The sequence below is a fragment of the Ambystoma mexicanum genome, chromosome 2q (assembly GCF_040938575.1).
Source record: "Ambystoma mexicanum isolate Mex_15411 chromosome 2q, UKY_AmexF1_1, whole genome shotgun sequence".
Taxonomy (NCBI): Eukaryota; Metazoa; Chordata; class Amphibia; order Caudata; family Ambystomatidae; genus Ambystoma; species Ambystoma mexicanum.
In genome coordinates this window covers 489,724,557-489,742,103 of record NC_090924.1, presented here as the reverse complement: position 1 = coordinate 489,742,103, position 17,547 = coordinate 489,724,557, and the positions used below count along the sequence as shown (strand labels likewise).

Sequence of the window (17,547 nt, the reverse complement as noted above, 5' to 3'; positions counted from 1 at the left end):
ATAATCCTCTCTGATGTCACTTCTGGGGAATACCCCGGAAAAGTTTCCCTCCATCTAAGGCAATGTTGTTTCCTCAACACCTTAGGGTGATGCCAAGCATGGTTGAGGGCCCTTTATACATCTACTGCCATGTGCACAGTAGAAGCAGCTCACCACTAGTGCACATTTCCATAATCTTCAAGCAGGCCAGTGACAGACCCAGTGACCCAGTTTACATTGTTTTGAGGGTGGTAGTGCATACCCTAATGATATCCACTTCCACAGCATGTGAGACCCCGTAATCTGAGAAACTCGTATAACAAGCATCACCCTCATGCATCTAGCTGCGTGGTGAAACCTGTGCCATTAGACAGTTGTACCACTCTGGCCCTGTAATCAAGTGGGTCAATCTCCCATAGTTGGCAGCACAGCCATCATTAGTGGACAAACCAACATTTTTATGGTAATTTGTTGAGCCAGTCTCTCTACCACAACCCTACTTCACAGATTCACCTGGATTGCAACAGGCACTCCCGCCCCTACTCTCTCTGTTGTTTCCGTCGCTAGGTGTGATACTGCAACTGCTCAAATGCTACTCTCTTCATGCTCTTTGCGTTGCCCCAACATAATCTATCACAGTATAGGACTGAACCAGTTAAACAATGTACTCAGCATGCTTTTGCATATGCACAAAACAATTGACAGGGGTCAACCAAAGCAGGAAAACATACTACGATTTGCAAACTACCCAGAAAGAATATGTAATCGGGATACGATGTATCACTACTTACAGAGAGATCAAAGGAAGGGGCGTGAGTTCCTACCTTCAGTGTGGGCCCTGTCCCTTATCACTCATAATGTAAGTTCTGTAGTGTATCCACCTTTAATTCACCAAAATTATAAAATCAGAAGACAGATGGGTGCATATAAATCAAGTAAAAATATGCCATCCAAAATGTCCTGTTGACAAGAATTGATTAACCTCAGCATACTAAGGGAGACTGGAAGCAAAGTGGAGAAAAGGATATTTGTAAATTATATGAAGGACATGAAATTCGCAATCGCAGGCAAGTACATGTGATCTAGAATGGCTGACAGTGGAGTAGCAGCTTAACTCAACTGCTCTGGACCTCTCCCTGAAGCTATTTATATTGAAATTATAATGAGCTCCAAGAAAAAGATTGGGGAAGCAGAAAATCCAGCCTCCAAGAAATCTAAACAAGTTCCTGAGAAGGAATAAACCCCTAGCCTTGGCGATGTCTACAAAACCATTCTTCAGGTGGCCCAGGATGTCAGTGATATTAAACTGACAATGTCTGAGCTCAATCTGAAAACCGGTCAGCTGGATGGCAGAGTCACAGCACTAGAAAAATCCTCTTCAACTATGAGCTCTGAGATTGCTGGCAGCTTCCAGGCATACAAAAACCTACAATCTGACTTGAAGACTGAAAGGGAACAACGCTTGGATTTGGAGATGAGAATCAGAGCAAGAAACATCAGATTGGTTGGTGTAGAGGAGTCAGATGGAGATGAGGAGGATCTGCCATCCCTGGTCTTACAGATTTTTAAAGACAGTTTCCAGTGCTCTACAATCAGGAATGAAGATATGGATAATATCTTTCGGATTGGTAAACATCTGGGGAACAGAGCTCGGCATATTTTGGTCACCTTTTTACATGTAAGATCTAAGGAGCGTTTGATGAAAGCTGCCAGACAGGTTGGGAAAGCCTTATTCAAAGGTAGATTGGTTTATGTCTATCCTGATTATCCTAAGGAGATCCTACATAAAAGAAGATCTTTCCAGAGTGCTAAAGAACTGGCTAGTCAACTAACTTTAAAAGCTTTTCTTAGCAGAAATAATGTTCTTACTGTTGTGTTTCCTGATGGGGACAGAAACACATCTGATCCTGCATTGGCTTTAGATTGGCTAGAAACATACAAGAGGAGCCTTCCAGCGCCTCCCATGAACATTGAGTGACATTGTTAGTGTCCCCCCACCCCGCCATGTCTGTATATATTTTTATTTTTATTTTTAGTATGTTCTTTTTCATATTCAGTTTTTTTTAATGGCGCCGCCAGATTTCGGCAGTTTGCATTGTTTGAAATTATTGTGGAACCCCCGCACTGTGCCATTCGATGGAATGCCTCTGGATCCAGGCTCACGGTGATATGCGGCATGAGGAAAGGACCTTACAGCATCTGCGTGAGACGTGTGCGTGTATACGTCGTCGTCACGGCAGTTGAATACCGAAATGCCGCTCGCTTCAACTTCGACTTCGGGAGTGGATGGTTCGGTGACTTGCGTATGCGGCCCTGCTTCGACTGCACTCTTCTTCTTCCCCGGTAGGTGCTGGGCGGATTCCCCCTAGAGGGCAGTGTCCGGACTCTCCAGTGGCGCCCCCGGTCACAGAGAACAGCATCATTGTCTCCCGCTTGAGGTATGAGATGTCCATGTGGGGCTCGGTACTGTCGGGACTGTTTCCCTCGTGTCGGGGGCTGTGGATGCCGTGGGGGCGCTCCGGGCTGCACAGGATTCCCTTGCAGCTCGGCACTACTGGGGCATATGCTATTCACATCCCACCAACTGCAATCTAGCGCCTTTTTCGGAAGACTTTTTGGGGGACTGTTTGACTGCCAAGTTGCCTGCCCGGTCTTTTAGTTGGTTCAGAGCCAGTGCAGTCATTTTATGAGCAAGCAGTCATCTGCTCCTCACTGGATATGTGATGGTATAATGTTCTTCATGGCCATGACTACAGCGGTGCCCAGGATGCAGTTCTTCCTTTTCCTCCGCTGCGGTCACATTGGAATGCCTTCACTGCTCTTGAAGTTGGGATGCTAGTGTTATTTTAATTCCGGCAATCTTCAGTCCCTCGCCTAGCCTTGTTTATCAAGGGAACTGTGGATCAGACTTCTGGTCATTTTTGGCCGTTTTTAGTACATGTGCTCATTGCTTTGGCTAGATTAACCACCAGGAGGCACTCCCTTTTCTGTGTTATCCTTCACGTATTATATGGGGATGTCCATATGTGCCTTTACTCATTACCTTTTAACTTTTATTGAGAAGTTGCCATTGACGTTTTTTTTTTTTTTTTTTTTTTTTTTTTTAGCCGCCTCAGATGTTTCGTTGTTTACACCATAGTGATGGAGTAGCCTGGTTCCAGGACTCTGTTTAGATATTTATGAATGGTATGGCCACAGTGTATATACATTTGAAGTTGCCTTGTCTAGCCTCACTGTTTTTAGCATGGCTCTTTAGATGTTGTGGATAGGTGCAAATTGGTGTGGGGTGGGGTTCAACTGTATGTTTTGAAGTAGTGATTGTTTGATATACCTATTCTGTGTTTTCAACGTGATTCTCGGTGGTGGGGTTTCTTCTTTTTGGGGGGAGGACTGGGGGTTCAGGTTTTTCATTCATTACTAAATGTTGTTATCTTCTGGGTTGGGTTTTCTGACCACATAGATGTCTTTTATTGCATCATTGGGAGGGGTCCCGGGGATGGTTCTCAATGTTCTTCAATTTTCTTGTTGGGCTGAATAGACTTCACTGTCTTGTTCGTTCTTTTTATTTTTTGCTTATTGTTTTTCATTTTTTGTGTGTTTCTTTTACTTTTGAGTTTTTTGATATTCGTAGTGTCATGATGACTTCCCACTCAGGTGGGACTTCGGATGACCTGCGTATTATCTCCTGGAATGTGAATGGGATCAATAACCTGCTCAAGAAAAAGAAAGTGTTTCAAATGTTGCAGGACATGCATGCAGACATCTGTTTCTTACAGGAGACTCACATATTGGAGGATGAGATATCTGGGTTGGAAAGGGAATGGGTTGGCGTAGCTGCTGGCTCTTCCTTTACTTCAAGATCAAGGGGGGTGGTCATTTTGTTTAGAAAGAAATTGCCTATGAAAGTTATACGCAGAATTGCAGACAAAGAAGGTCGAATGATTGCGTTGTTGATCGAGATTCGGGGGGAATTATTAACTCTTTGCAATGTCTATGCTCCTACGGTGGATGATGGATCCTTTTTCAGAATGGTGGCACAGACTCTTTTAGAGTTGAATAATTCTAATGTTCTGCTTGGTGGTGATTTTAATACAGTGATTGATCCAAAGATGGATAAGAGTCAGAATGGCCGTGTACTTTGTTGCGATTATCATCACCGGGCACTTAGGTCGCTTTTAGAGGAACATAGTTTGAATGACATATGGCGTCTTGAGCATCCAGATACGAGGCAATACAGTTTTTATTCCAGTGCACATGCAGTGTTTTCTAGACTGGACATGTTTTTCACTGGTGGGACTGTTTCAGACAGTCGGGTTTCTTCCGATATCGGTAATATTGTATTGAGTGACCATGCCCCTGTTGTGTTGCAATTAAGACTTAAATTTCAGTGTAAAAGGAGCTTCTCATGGAAAATTAATACCTCTATTCTATTAGATGATGATATTTTGGACCGGATCGTTTCCGAAGCTGATTTCTTTGTAAGGGAGAATCGCTCAGAGGAGATCAGTGTGGCAAATACATGGGAGGCCTTTAAGTGCTGTATGCGTGGTGTGTGTCTGGGACTGTCTAGTGGTAAACGGAAGAGAGAAGAGGGTAAGAGGCGTGAGCTTAACTTACGTATTAGTGAAATTTCTCGTGATCTGATGCTTGATCCGTCAGATTCAGTGAAACATGCTGAATTAAAAAAACTCAAAAAAGAAATGGAAGATTTTTTGTCTATGAGGTCCGAACGTAGTTTGTTCTACTCTAGGTGTACATATTTTGAGAAAGGGGAGCGTTGTGACAGATGGCTGGCATACAGGTTGCGAAAAAGGATCTCCGATTCGGCTATAGCTTCTATGTTTGACAAGGAGGGTAGAATCACTTTTGATCCGATTAGAATCAACTCAATATTCCGCGATTTTTATGAGAATCTGTATGGCGATGAGGCTGGTATCACAGGTAGGGGTGAGAGATTTTTTGGTGATTTGAATTTACCTAAGATCCAGAATGCTGAGCGTGATATTCTAGGTGAAATGATAACAATAGAGGAGATTAAAGGCGCAATATCCGGGCTGAATGTGGGCAAATCTCCGGGACCGGATGGCCTTCCATGTGAATTTTACAGGGTCCTCCCGAACTCGGCCTTGGAACTCCTGAGAGATATGTTTGTGTCGAGCAGAATTGTTGGGTCGTTACCTAAGAGTACTAGCCATGCGTCGATTTCGGTCTTTTTAAAAAAGGATAAGGATTGCAATCAACCAGCTAGTTATCGTCCAATCAGCCTTATCAATACAGATAACAAGATCTTGGCCAAGGTTCTTGCTTTACGCTTAGGACAGTTCATGCCGGTCTTGATAGGGGAGGAACAATCTGGTTTCATGAAGAGTCGGCGTACGTCCAGCAATATCAGGAAATTGTTATTAACCATGGAAATGGCGGACAGATTGGTGGGTGATGCAGCCATCCTGTCCTTAGATGCTGAAAAAGCTTTTGACAGAGTTAATTGGAATTATTTATATTCGGTATTGAGGGAGATGAATCTGGGGGAGGATTTTATTTCCTGGGTAGCTCTTTTATATGCCAGTCCGACGGCGGACGTTAAGACTAATGGAGTGGTGTCGGAACCGTTTTGTTTGAAGCGGGGCACGAGGTAGGGTTGCCCTTTTTCTCCTCTGTTATTCATTTTAGCGATTGAACCCCTTGCTATTTGCATAAAGAATGAACCGAATTTACAGGGCATTGAATGTTGGGGTGTGACGCAAAAGGCATGGCTTTATGCGGATGACCTCTTGTTGGTGTTGCAGAGTTTGGATATATCCCTGCCATGTCTGATGAGGGTTTTGTCGAATTTTCATGATTGTTCTGGATACAAGGTTAACCACCTGAAGTCAGAAGTGTTGCCTCTGTCCAATGGATGTGATAAATCCCTGGTTGAGGGGCTAGGGTTTTCTTGGTGTGATAAGCGCTTACGCTACTTGGGGGTATGGTTGACAGTTCCAGTCTCCCGTATGGTTGATGAAAACATGAGTGTGGTAGTACGAGATTGCAAATTGGTTTTGGAAAGGTGGTCTTTTCTTAAACTTTCACTATGGGGTAAAGTCAATGCCCTGAAAATGAATTTGGCCCCCAAGATTAACTTTATAACCAGTATGCTTCCACTGAGAATTAAGTGTAGTTATTGGAAAGATCTAGATCGCCTTATTCAAGAATTTTTATGGGACAAGAAACCGCCCAGACTTAGTCTATGGAAATTGCAACGTCCAATTTATTTGGGTGGTCTAGGAGTCCCGAACTTTAAGGCTTACCATTTAGCATTTTCTGCTCATTCTTTTGTTCCGTTTTTGGATGGTAAGCTGGACAGATGGGCGGTGGCGGAGTCGAATGCATATGGGCCATTGGGCCCGGAAGCACTGTTGACCACTAACACAAAGATTACGGGGGGAAGTCTGTTAACCACGTCCTTTTTACGCAACTCTTGGATTGAGGTCCTGAATTTAATTGGGAGGGACGCTTTTAAGTGTAAGAATGCCTCTATCTGGCTGAATCCTAGGATTAGAGATAACTCCAGGACAATTTTTTGGCCCGAATGGTTCCTAATGAATGTTAAAAAGGTCTCGGACTTGGGGAATGATGATCGGTGGCTGACTGCTGCTGAGCTGAGAGAGCGATGGAGTTTTGAGGACTTGTCGGACTCGGCTTATAGACGACTCAAGAGGTCTATCGGTGAGGTGGACTGGTCTGATTCCTTTGACTTGACTATTTTTCTGACGGATTCTAATGGACAGGGGGGTGGTTTAGCCAGCAGGTTATACAAACTTTTCATGTCGTATTTTAGGAACAATGACAATTTACGGGATGTCTGGAGTGAGCGAATTGGGTCTGATATTGATCTTGAGGCCTGGCAGAATATATGCGGAAATGTCTCATTATGTTCACTGAATCTGGGCGAAAGGTCTAGACAAATTAAGATCCTGAACCGTGTGTATTGGTGTCCGGAAACGTTACATAGAAGGGGTATGACTGACAACACTTGTTGGGGTTGTGCTCAGGAAGTGGGAACATTGGAACACATGCTGTGGGCCTGTGAGAGGGTCAGGGCTTTCTGGATAGACATTTGTGATGTGTGTGTCCGAATTTTGGGTGAAGGGTGTGTCCTAGACTTTAAGACAATGATCCTAGGGGAAGATTCCGAGCTGGCTGAAGTCAGCTCTCCCCTCAAGAAATGGCTTTTCAGAGCTACTATTGTTGCTAAAAGGTTGATCCTTCGAGGATGGAAAGGTCGGATCCGTCCGTCATTTGAGGAATGGGTTCAAGAAATGCATAGCCTGTCTAGAACAGAAAAAATGATCTACAGATTGAAATGTAAGTTGTCCTCATATGAAAAGATTTGGAACATGTTCAATGATTTTTATTGATCCTTTTTTTTTTCCCATTCCTGGTTGTTCCTCCGTACTTTGATATTGTTTTTTTTTGTATATACATGTAAATAAATAAATAAATAAAAAAAAAAAAAAAGGATGACTGGAAATGTGATTGTGCAAACATGCAAAGGAAAAACACTTAATTGATCCAATGTCTTTTTTCAAGCGAGCCTGAACACCATGACACCTCAACGTCTCAAGACAAGGATCACCCAATGACAAAGCCCAGAGATGAGAACAGCGTTTCATTGGAGTTCAAGCATATAGAGACGAAAGCGACGGATCAGCTGGAGTCTAATAGAAATGGAAGTGCCTGATTTAAGAAAAACGCATATTGCAAAACATCCACCCACACGCCTGTTTGTTATATGAGGCAAGACATGTTTTCTGAATGTGGGTTACACATCTCAGAGATAAAAAGGCCAGACAGTGAAGTTAAGAATTTCAAAGCAAAACATGGTACTCAGAAAAGGATGGGGGACTTCAGCAAACTCACATATTCACCTAGGACCAGCTACTCCTAGGTATGTACCACCCCTTTAGTATGGGGTATCCAAGCTACTGTTACCTTTAAAAACCTTTTTGACTAACCTTTGTTAACTTCAAATTACTTGTACATGTCTCTTTGCTTCTGAGCTACGTTGCCATTATTTAAAGCTTAATACAAGTACACAGCCACCTGTGGTGATGACACCATGTCAGAAAAGTGAGATAACGTGTGTTTACTGATTGATTAAGCAAGTTAGAAATTAAAGGCCAAGATATTCGCAACATGGAACAAAACTGCAATTGTGCGGATGTCGTAGATCTTGTTATTACATGGACTAATATATCAAGTGGAAACACTCTAACCAACGTGACCACTTATTTCTCAAAGGAGAAAATGAATAAACTAGTGACGTACGATTTTCAAATTGCTTTTCTAATCTATGATGTGAAAGATCATATGGCTTCTGACGTAGAATGGATACAAATAAGAGGATTGGAGCAGTATTTAAGATGTTTCATGTAACAGAGAAGAAGACAAATTATGCAAGATAACCCCCACAATCAGAAAGGGGGGAGACAGAACACAAGGACAGAATTGAAAGATATATAATAACTGCTAAGGTTGACCTGGATGACATCATACTGAGCTGAGCCTTCCCGACTAGCATGAAAGAATGTCATCAGCACAGGCAGCTGAATTACACTGGGTGGTTAGTTGCGCTTCAAAAACACACAATCCTGAATATAAAAAACCACCATAAAAATCATTGGTCACTAAATCCTAACTCCAGCCACCATAGAATTTGATGAGGTCTCTTGCAACCTGTGGAGAGCTTATCTGAGTAATAGAACATGTCTTTGTATATGACTGTGGACCTCAGCACGAGTTGGCCGGTATCCCGACTGGGATACTGCCTAACTGTATTTGTGTTAACGCTCATCCATCCGGCGGTATTACTGCCAGATCACAGGTTTGGCGGTAACTGTAATTCAAATTTTCGGCACAATTATCGCTGGCTGTATTACCGTGCGGTAATTGCACCAAGAATCAGCATTTTTCCAGCACATTTATCCTCAGCTTAAAGCTGGGGGTATATGCTGCCAGACGTGAGATTGGGCAGACCCTTAAATGCGGCAGTAACACATTACCTCTGCATTTAAGGGCTACTGCCCAACTCGTGATGAGGCTGTGTGCTTACCAAAGATTAGGAACACTTTGCAATTTACCTTACACGACTGCTGAATACTGACCACAGTACCAACAAATCGTGATCTCATGTTTTCTTAATTAGTTAAGTGATTGCCTGCTACAAAACAAATAGCATTTGTGCAAAAAACAATTTACAAGAGCTGAATGTGTTACTTTAAACAATACCTTAAAAAACATTCCCTGTGCCTATTGAAATCCAAATGTAGTTCTTAACATTTCTAGTAGAAAATTGTATTTGGTTACATCTGCTGGCAAAACAACTCTTCAATGTAATTATAAAGCATATGTACAGTTTATTGTAAACTATTTACAACATAAGGCGCACTCTTGAATTAATGTGAATTTCATTTTTGCAGAAAACTGTTGCCCAACAAGGGTTTCCCTTTGAATAGGTTTATGATTCATTTGTATTAATGAAGGTTGTGACACTCTCTGATCATAATTATATTTTGAGGATACCCATTTGTATAATGATGGCATACCTGTAGAATAGATTAGAATAACATACATGTACCATGATTTCTATGCACATATGAATTGTGGGCCATATCTATTGTATTTTAAATAATTCCAATTAATTATATCTAACCCCAGGGAGCATGTGGGGTTAAATGCAGCCCCAAGACAAAAGGAAAGGAAGTTGTCTGAGGCCTAAACATGCAGAAATATTTTCCTGTGATTTTCAAGCACACTGTTGAATGGCAGAACGGAAGGCCAGCATGATCATTTCAACACTGTAAAATACACCAACCATGTTGCCAGAAATAGGAAGACTAAAAATAAGTGTACCATGTGTGCGAACGACAAGGATGGAAATGGATGTAGCGTACCTTCCATTACAGGGTATTGAGACACTGAAATGCATTATTCCCAAAGAGAAAAGATGCAATTGAAATAAACATATTTTTCATTTTGGTTTGAACAGAACTGTTTACAGAGGAAACTCCTTGGCCTGTTGGATATTGATGGATATTGATGACCTGATGCAATTACATTAAAATAAGGTCTCATGTGTAAAGAAATTGTAACATTTAAATGTATGAGTTTTCTGTGCATGAGGAACAGCTCTGTGCAGCCCAAAAAGACATTTTCTCATGAAATTTGAAATCAGGAACTGCTCACCTCCCCCTAACCCTGTCACACTCCAGGAATGTCTTCGTAGCTCTAGCAGAGCCAGGAAAAAGGGCAGAACCTGGCTGGGGAGGGGTTTTATGGGGGTGATCTAACCCACATTTTGAAAACAATAACACCGCTAATGGGTGTGAACTCTTGAATAATTCTCCAATTTTCAAGCAAATTCCTGGTCTCTCCCTGGGCTGACTGACAGATGACATGAAACAGGAGACCACCACATGATGACAGGCGGACATCTATCCTCTCTGCTCCTCAAGATAAGGGAACAGATGGGCTTTAGCCCTGGGAGAAAGAAAAGTTAAGCAGAAGTGAGAGAAAGTGTTTGGTGCGTTTTTGTTTTCGTTTGGCATTGAAGGAGAACTGGACTCTGGCTGGCCCTTTTACCCTGCTCAAACTCCAGGCACTGCAGGAGTTAAATACTGCAAATATGAGTGGAAGCGAAGCAGAAGTGAGAGAAAGTGTTTGGCAGTGTTCGTCAGGGAGAGGCACAGCGATCCTTGCAGAAAGTGATAAAAGGTTACAGTTTGAAGTGGTGCTAAGTGGAGTTGTCTGGGGTTTGCTGAGGTAGAGCGCCAAGTGACCAGCAGCAAATGAAAACCGCTGCCAGTCCTCAAGGTGCTTGTACACGACTTCAGGTAAGACATGGTCTGAATAGTGTGAGCAGTATGTCTGCTTCGGGAGCAGAAATCGTGAGCAAAAATATGTAAATGGACAATCAGCACATGCTGCTTAGTTCGTTGTCCCTAATGGATTGTGTATTTAATGCCCAGGGGTTTGGGGGCAAGGGGGCTGGATTGCATGAGCCAGAGAAGGAGTTAATATCAAAGTTGGATCTTCCGCGGCCAATGGCTTGTGTTGAACTATTTGCTACAAAAGCCCTAGAGGGAAAGCAGACCACTCTCAGTGGAGCCACGCTCCAAAGACCGATGAACAGTCTACCAAAGATGCTAAACCTGCAGAGTGGTGATGGTGAATTCAATGAGCAAGCAGGTCAAGCTACATCCACCCTGCTGATTGATTTAGTGGCAGTAGTGTCTGATTTTGATTCAAAAAATTATCACCAAACTGGGAACACAGACGCAGGTGGGGCAAAAAGAGTGTATAAGCCTCTAAGAACTCACACTACGAGCTGCACCTCCTCAGAGGTATTCTTCCTTTCCTCTCCTTCCCCCAGAAGCTCATTGTCTCCAGATCTCTGGTTCTCTCTAGACTGGACTATTGCAACAGCCTCTTTCTAAATATGCCTGCTTCGTCTTTCCGCCCTCTGCAACTCATCCAGAACAGGACTGCAAGACTTGTCCTTGGCCTCAAGCCCAGGGATCGTATCTCTCCAGGACTGAAATCTTTGCACTGCCTCTCAGTGGCTGTGAGAATTAAGTTCAAAACCCTCTGCATTGTCTATAAGACCTTCTGGGGGCTGGGGCCTCAATACCTCAACTCTCTCTTCCTAAATATTGTCCTTCTCGAGCTCTTCACTCATCCGCCTCCAACTCCGCCAGGGTCAGTCGCTTCTCCAAAGAACGAGTTGGTGGTAGATCGCTTTCTCCGGCTGGGCCAATCTGTGGAACAGCCTCCCTGAAACTTGAGAAGAATCATCTCCGGTTCCGGAAGCACCTCAAAACCTTTCCCTTTGCTTCATCTTTTTCCCCTCCTCTCCCCTGCTGACTTCCTGGCTGATACTGAAATTGCATTGGTTACCTGGCCACACTCTGATCTCAGGCCCAGGTCCCCTCCAATGCCAGTCCCACTCCTGCACTGCCTTCCTGGCAACCCCTGCACTTCGGGACTGTTTTCTGTATCCCTACAGTCCCACTACCAGCTCTTGATACCTGATGTCGGCACTTACCCTTGCACTTGCCACCTGCTGGCCGTACTTTTACTCTTGTTATTTATGTTTTATCCCATGTACTGCACTGTCTCCTCCCCCACGCTCCCGCACTTTCCCCTTTCCCCCTTCCCATGCACTTGCGCGATCTGAACGTCACCTTGCCAAGTAGGATCGCTGTCTGTCTTCCCTCTGTTCCCCCTCCCTTGCCTCATCGCGCCTTGAAACACTTGTGTTTAGGCACTTTATGAATGCCATATCATATCATATCATATCATATAATGAAGGATACGTTCTTAGATAATGAGGACAGCCTACCTAAAAGCCTGAATTAAGTTGTTCAACCCATTCCTGCATCTATCGGCATATGTGAGAATGTGGGTGAGCAAACCCCAGCATCCACAAGTGGCTGTAATGCAGACCTAGCAGCCCATTTAGCAAAAGAATTAACGGAATTGACCAGAAAAATTGCATAATGGAAAAGAATGAGCCTTTCTTGTATAAAAGATCGCCTCTTGGCGCTGGACGAATCGCTGAAACAGGCGGATTAAAGTGTGGAGAAACAGGAGCTCGGAAAGGGTTTGGCAACCCCCTTCCTTGAAACTTACGAGAGAAAGGTGGTGTTGAAATCAGTCCAGCAACAGACTGATCAACCTGATCAAGTGTACGTGAAACCGCAGAGAACACATGGTAAAGATGGCTTAATTAAAAAGACCGGAAACCTCTAGCCCCAATGAGGAGGAGGTTCATCAAAGTGCAAGGGGTGTACGGGGGAGATGACTGAGGAAACCAGGACGCAAAATGAGACAGAGGAAAGTGTGAGTGTTTGCTCAATGCCTTCATCAGCCTCCTCCCTTCATACATTTTGGAAGCCGCAATGGAATACGTGGAAAAATTAGAGGTTGGAAACACTGGCGAGTAGGGTGGACTCTTGGTTGGACAAGGAGGCTGAAACCTCGGCAAGATGGCAAAACCGCCTGTGCGACCTGGCCAGGCGAGAAACAGCTGATAAATACTTACTGATGGATGCGCTATTAGAGGATTGCCTGTGGATGCAAGCCCATTGTAAACAACTGAAGGACATGGAAAGAGCCCCCATTGAACAGCCTTCAGCTGAAAAAGAGAAAAGCTCTTTTGAGGAGGTGTTTACGAATCCGCCTAGCAACTCTGAGCCCCCTAACACTGCAAATGAGGGAAACATATTCTCTCTGTTTGAATCAAATAAGCCAAAGGAGGTCACCAAAAATCTTACGAATGACAAAAAGAAAAATATGCAGCAGGCAAAGAAATAGAAAAATATGTCATCAATGTCTAAAAGGAAGTCAAATGGCTCCAGAGCGTTTTTAAGAAATGTGCGCTTGCCGCCGCCAGCGGACAATAGGCCCTCATCTAAACGTGCAAGGAAAGAGCTTGCGTTGCCTTTGGGGGAAGTGGCTGGTGATGTTCAGAGGATGTAGTTGAACTGTCTGGTAACTGCTTAAGTGATTTAATTGAAGAAATCAGGGAGTGTGAGGAGGGTGATAACTGGAATAATATGAGCTCCTTGGAATGGGCCAAAATTGAGAGCCAAATGGCTCTAGCAACTCAATCTCTGAGTGCATCAAAGCAAAAAACTATTCCCAAGCAACTGCACGCACCAGTTCTGAAAGACCCAGTGAGATTTAGAACATTGGAGGAAAAAAGAAAGTTAAACCTCAAAGAAACTGAGCAAAACGTCAGTGGGAGGGGGTGGGCTCAGCCCCAAAGGTGGGAAATGGCAGTGGGACAATCTAACAGAGGGAATAGAAGGAAACAACGAGCCCCTGACCCTGTGACATCATTTGCCAGCCCTAAGATCTACTTGGAAAGAGTCATTGAGGGCTCAAAGACTACGATATGAAACAAAAGAAATGTGTTAAGACTGTTCCATTGCATCCTCCCCCAAAGACAGATATCAGCAGCAGATATCAAAATTGTGGAATTTGTTCTGGACAAGCGGACAGACTGGGTTATTCTGCATCTGGCCTCACAGTACAAGAAATACCTCCTTCTATCCCTAAATGAAAGATTCTTCCCATTGGGATATGACATAAGTGATTACCAAGAGAGAATTAGAGCAAACTGGAATGAGGCACCAGAATTAAAGAAAAAAACATAGATGGACACAAGAACAACATTTATGAAAACAGGAGAAAAAATCCTAAGTAAGCCTATACATATGATGAAGCCAGAGTCTCTTCCTTTCTCCAAAAAGGATCTTATCCCACTAAGGTTTACAGTCGAAAAACAGAAAAAAACAAATTCTGAACTGAGATGAATCAGATGAGGCAAGCAAAGATGCAAGTGTGTGGCACTGGCTAGCTGGAGCGCTGGGAAACTCTGGAAGGGAATAGACTAATAGCCAGGCACAGTTGAAAGACCTCAGAATTACCTCATGGAACATGCAAGTCTTTCAAGCATTGTTTAGAGAAAAATCCCCGCATTTGGAACAGTTCGATATATTATGTTTCCAAGAAACATGGTTTCGATCGTTGCCCCTGTGCAAAGACTTTGTTGCCCACTTAAACCCAGCTCCAAAAGGAATTATGGGTCGTCCATTTTCAGATCTCTTGACTCTGATAAAAATGGGATCGGGTCTAACCGTTACTAGCATCGAGCATCCCAACCCCTATTTTTCTTTTTTTTTAATTATTAATTTTTTATTTCAAACCGTTGTTTATAGTTTGATTAAGAAACTTTTACAACATTTCATTTATATTCCATATTCCAAATTTAAAACACATAACTACAATTTGCTCCACAAAAGGTGCAAAAGAAAAAACAACTTCTTCTTTCCTTTGCATTATGCATATACATCTTTCATTACTGAGTAATGATTTCCCCTGCAAACATACAATTTGAAACAAAAACGTTTCCAAAGAAAATTTAAGAAGGAAAAAAAGACACATCCAGTTGTCCAATCAAACAGCAATAGATGGGCTGCTACAAGATGTTGCGAGTGCTGCTCCAAGAGCATTTTTTTTTCTTCTCTTTCTTATTTTTATCAAATGCCACTTAACGATTAACCGGAACCCCATGTTGCATTTGTTCTAAAAAAGCACAGCCATACTGGATACCATATCATGTCAACCCATGCTCTTTCTGAGCAGAACAAAATCAACTTCAAGCCTTAGTCAAATATTTAATTTCCAATTCTAAGTTTAAAGCATTCAAAAAACTCGTGAGCAGTAATATTACTTTGGTGCTGTTGCCCCACATACATGTAAGCCAAAGCCATTCTCTGCTGGCTACCGTGCAGCCCACTCTATCAATTCCAAATATTGCAATGCATGCTTTTTCAGAGTATACACAATCAATGACCAAATGTTTAAGGGTTTCATGCTGACTGGTATCCTTACAAAATCTACAACTATGCCCAATATGGAGTACAGCAAACATTCCCCAACTTTTGATTCTATCCAACTGTTAGGCAGAAACCTGTGCAGTTCCCTCTGGGACCACTGCAAAAGATTTAAGACTACAGGTGTTTGGCAGTAAACCCACTTGGTAGCAGTCTGTACCACACAGATTCACTTGGTAGCTGTGGCTGAGCAGTCAGACTTCCCTCAAGAAGAGTTAGGCAGTATACAGAGGATTCACAATAGGTCAAGAGAACACAATAGAACAAGTAAACACTGACCAGGGCTTGGTGTAAAAGAGATATAATTATTTATTTAAAACCACATCTAGAAAAACACACAGGCACCAATAGTAAGCAATTCAAAAACACGGTCACTAAAAGATATGCACTCCCTTAAAAGAATATTAGACAAGTCTTAAATAAAGCCCCACTTATTTTCAGACAGCGGTGAGCGCTTAACGTAGATGGCACTCTAATAGTTCGTTTTTAAAAGGGAGAGAAAAGCAGAGAACAAGTTGAAACAGATCCCAACACTTTTACAAGAACATAACAAGAGAGGAAGGCAAAGTAAAACCGTGAAGTTAGAGTTCAATAGGCCAGATCCACTTTCAGAGGATCAAACGAAATGTGTCCAAGGTCACACAGTTGCAGTGCACAAAAGTCTTGTAATGGTTCAAAAAGGAGTTGGACCAAAGAAAGGGACCAGTTAGAGGGTCAAGGCGGCCAGCCCAGTCCAGAAGGTTAAGGAGTTATTATTACCTTGTAGCAATCTTTAGAAAGGGAGGCCTGGAGGACACAGTACCTTAAAGTGGTGAGAACACTCCAGTGGGGGCAGTTGTTCCTGGCAGCGGATGCAAGTCAGTGCTTCATCCAGGGGAAGAGAGGATCTCGTTGTGGAGGAAGACAGGAGTCAGTTGCACTGCCAAGGAAGAAACCAGCCGCGGAGTTTCTCAGGTACAAGGAGCGGTCCGTTGATTCGTGGTTCAGTGGTGAGTGGCTATCCGGCCGCCGGGGTGCTTGGCACGGGCAGTTCGACCACAAACCGGTCTGGGGTGCGAAGAAGGAAGGTAAAACTGGTTGTGCCCACCAGTCACGGGAAGAAGCCTCTCCAGCCGGGAGATCTTCTCTGTCGTCGGGAAGTGGTGAGTCGGTTCCGCAGGGCTCCACCGGTGGTGTCGTCGTGGTAGGTCGACTCAGCTTCTCCCTCGTCGGATTCTCAGGTCCTGTGGCGACTTCTGAAGTTCCAGTCCCCAAAGCCCTGCTTTTATGCAGCATACCCCCATTCACTCAGCCTTGCTGTCAATCAAACATGCTAAGTGGTGAGCCGGCCGGCTCACCACTTGGGCCAATCACACAAGAGTGCGACTTGAGTTACCAAGGTAACTTAGTCCAGGGTGCCTAAACCCCCTCCCACACCCCCTGTGGTACCCAGACAGAGTGGCACCACTTTTGGAGGCTTCTGTGGAGAAGCCTGCCAAAACGTGGAACAAAGGGCTCGACTTGGGTTGGAGTCACAGAAGAGAACACAAACGCCATTTTAGAATCGAGTCCTGGCAAAAAATACCAACTGGCGAATTAATATTAAATAAATAAACCAGCGGTATGTTCGAGGCTATGAGAATTAAATAATTAAAGTTGGTAGCCTCGAACAATGGGAAAATCCCATAGGTAAATATTTGCGGTCGAATATAAAAAGTAGTTTCCACTGCCACCAGCCAAAACTCGATCAGGGGGGACGGAGACGTGCCCCCTCGACTAACAGACCCCGGGGCAATCGAATTGCCCCAATCAGTACGTCCACAATATGATGGTTTGTACTGGTTTCTGTTAATAATTTGGGTCTAGTAAAGCCAATGGTGACTTTACATGCCCTGGGAGACAGTAGTCAGTCCCAGGGTATGGAGTCTATGGTGGGGTGTCACTATGACACCCCTGTGTTACTGCATGCAGGGTGCTGTGTAACACACATAATAAAAACACACAAGACCCTATGGAGTAAAGGACCCCATAGCCCATAAAACACATTAACAGTCAAAGGAACACCATAAACATGTCCAAGAGTGGTAGAAAAAGAGTCTCACTCTTGGCAGGAGGAAAACAACAAACTCCAGAAATCCAGCAAAGCTGC

The 17,547-nt window shown here is 43.5% G+C and overlaps 2 long non-coding RNA genes across 2 annotated transcripts in view; one reads left to right on the top strand and one right to left on the bottom strand.

Annotated features, from left to right (window-relative positions):
- The window catches only part of LOC138569545 (uncharacterized), a 106,637-nt gene extending 96,528 nt beyond the window's left edge, over positions 1-10,109 (top strand). The window contains exon 3 of the long non-coding RNA XR_011303259.1: positions 7,549-10,109. This is a non-coding gene — a long non-coding RNA (uncharacterized lncRNA). The remainder of the gene's footprint in view (positions 1-7,548) is intronic.
- The window catches only part of LOC138569547 (uncharacterized), a 218,700-nt gene that overhangs the window by 89,068 nt on the left and 112,085 nt on the right, over positions 1-17,547 (bottom strand). The window lies entirely within an intron of this gene.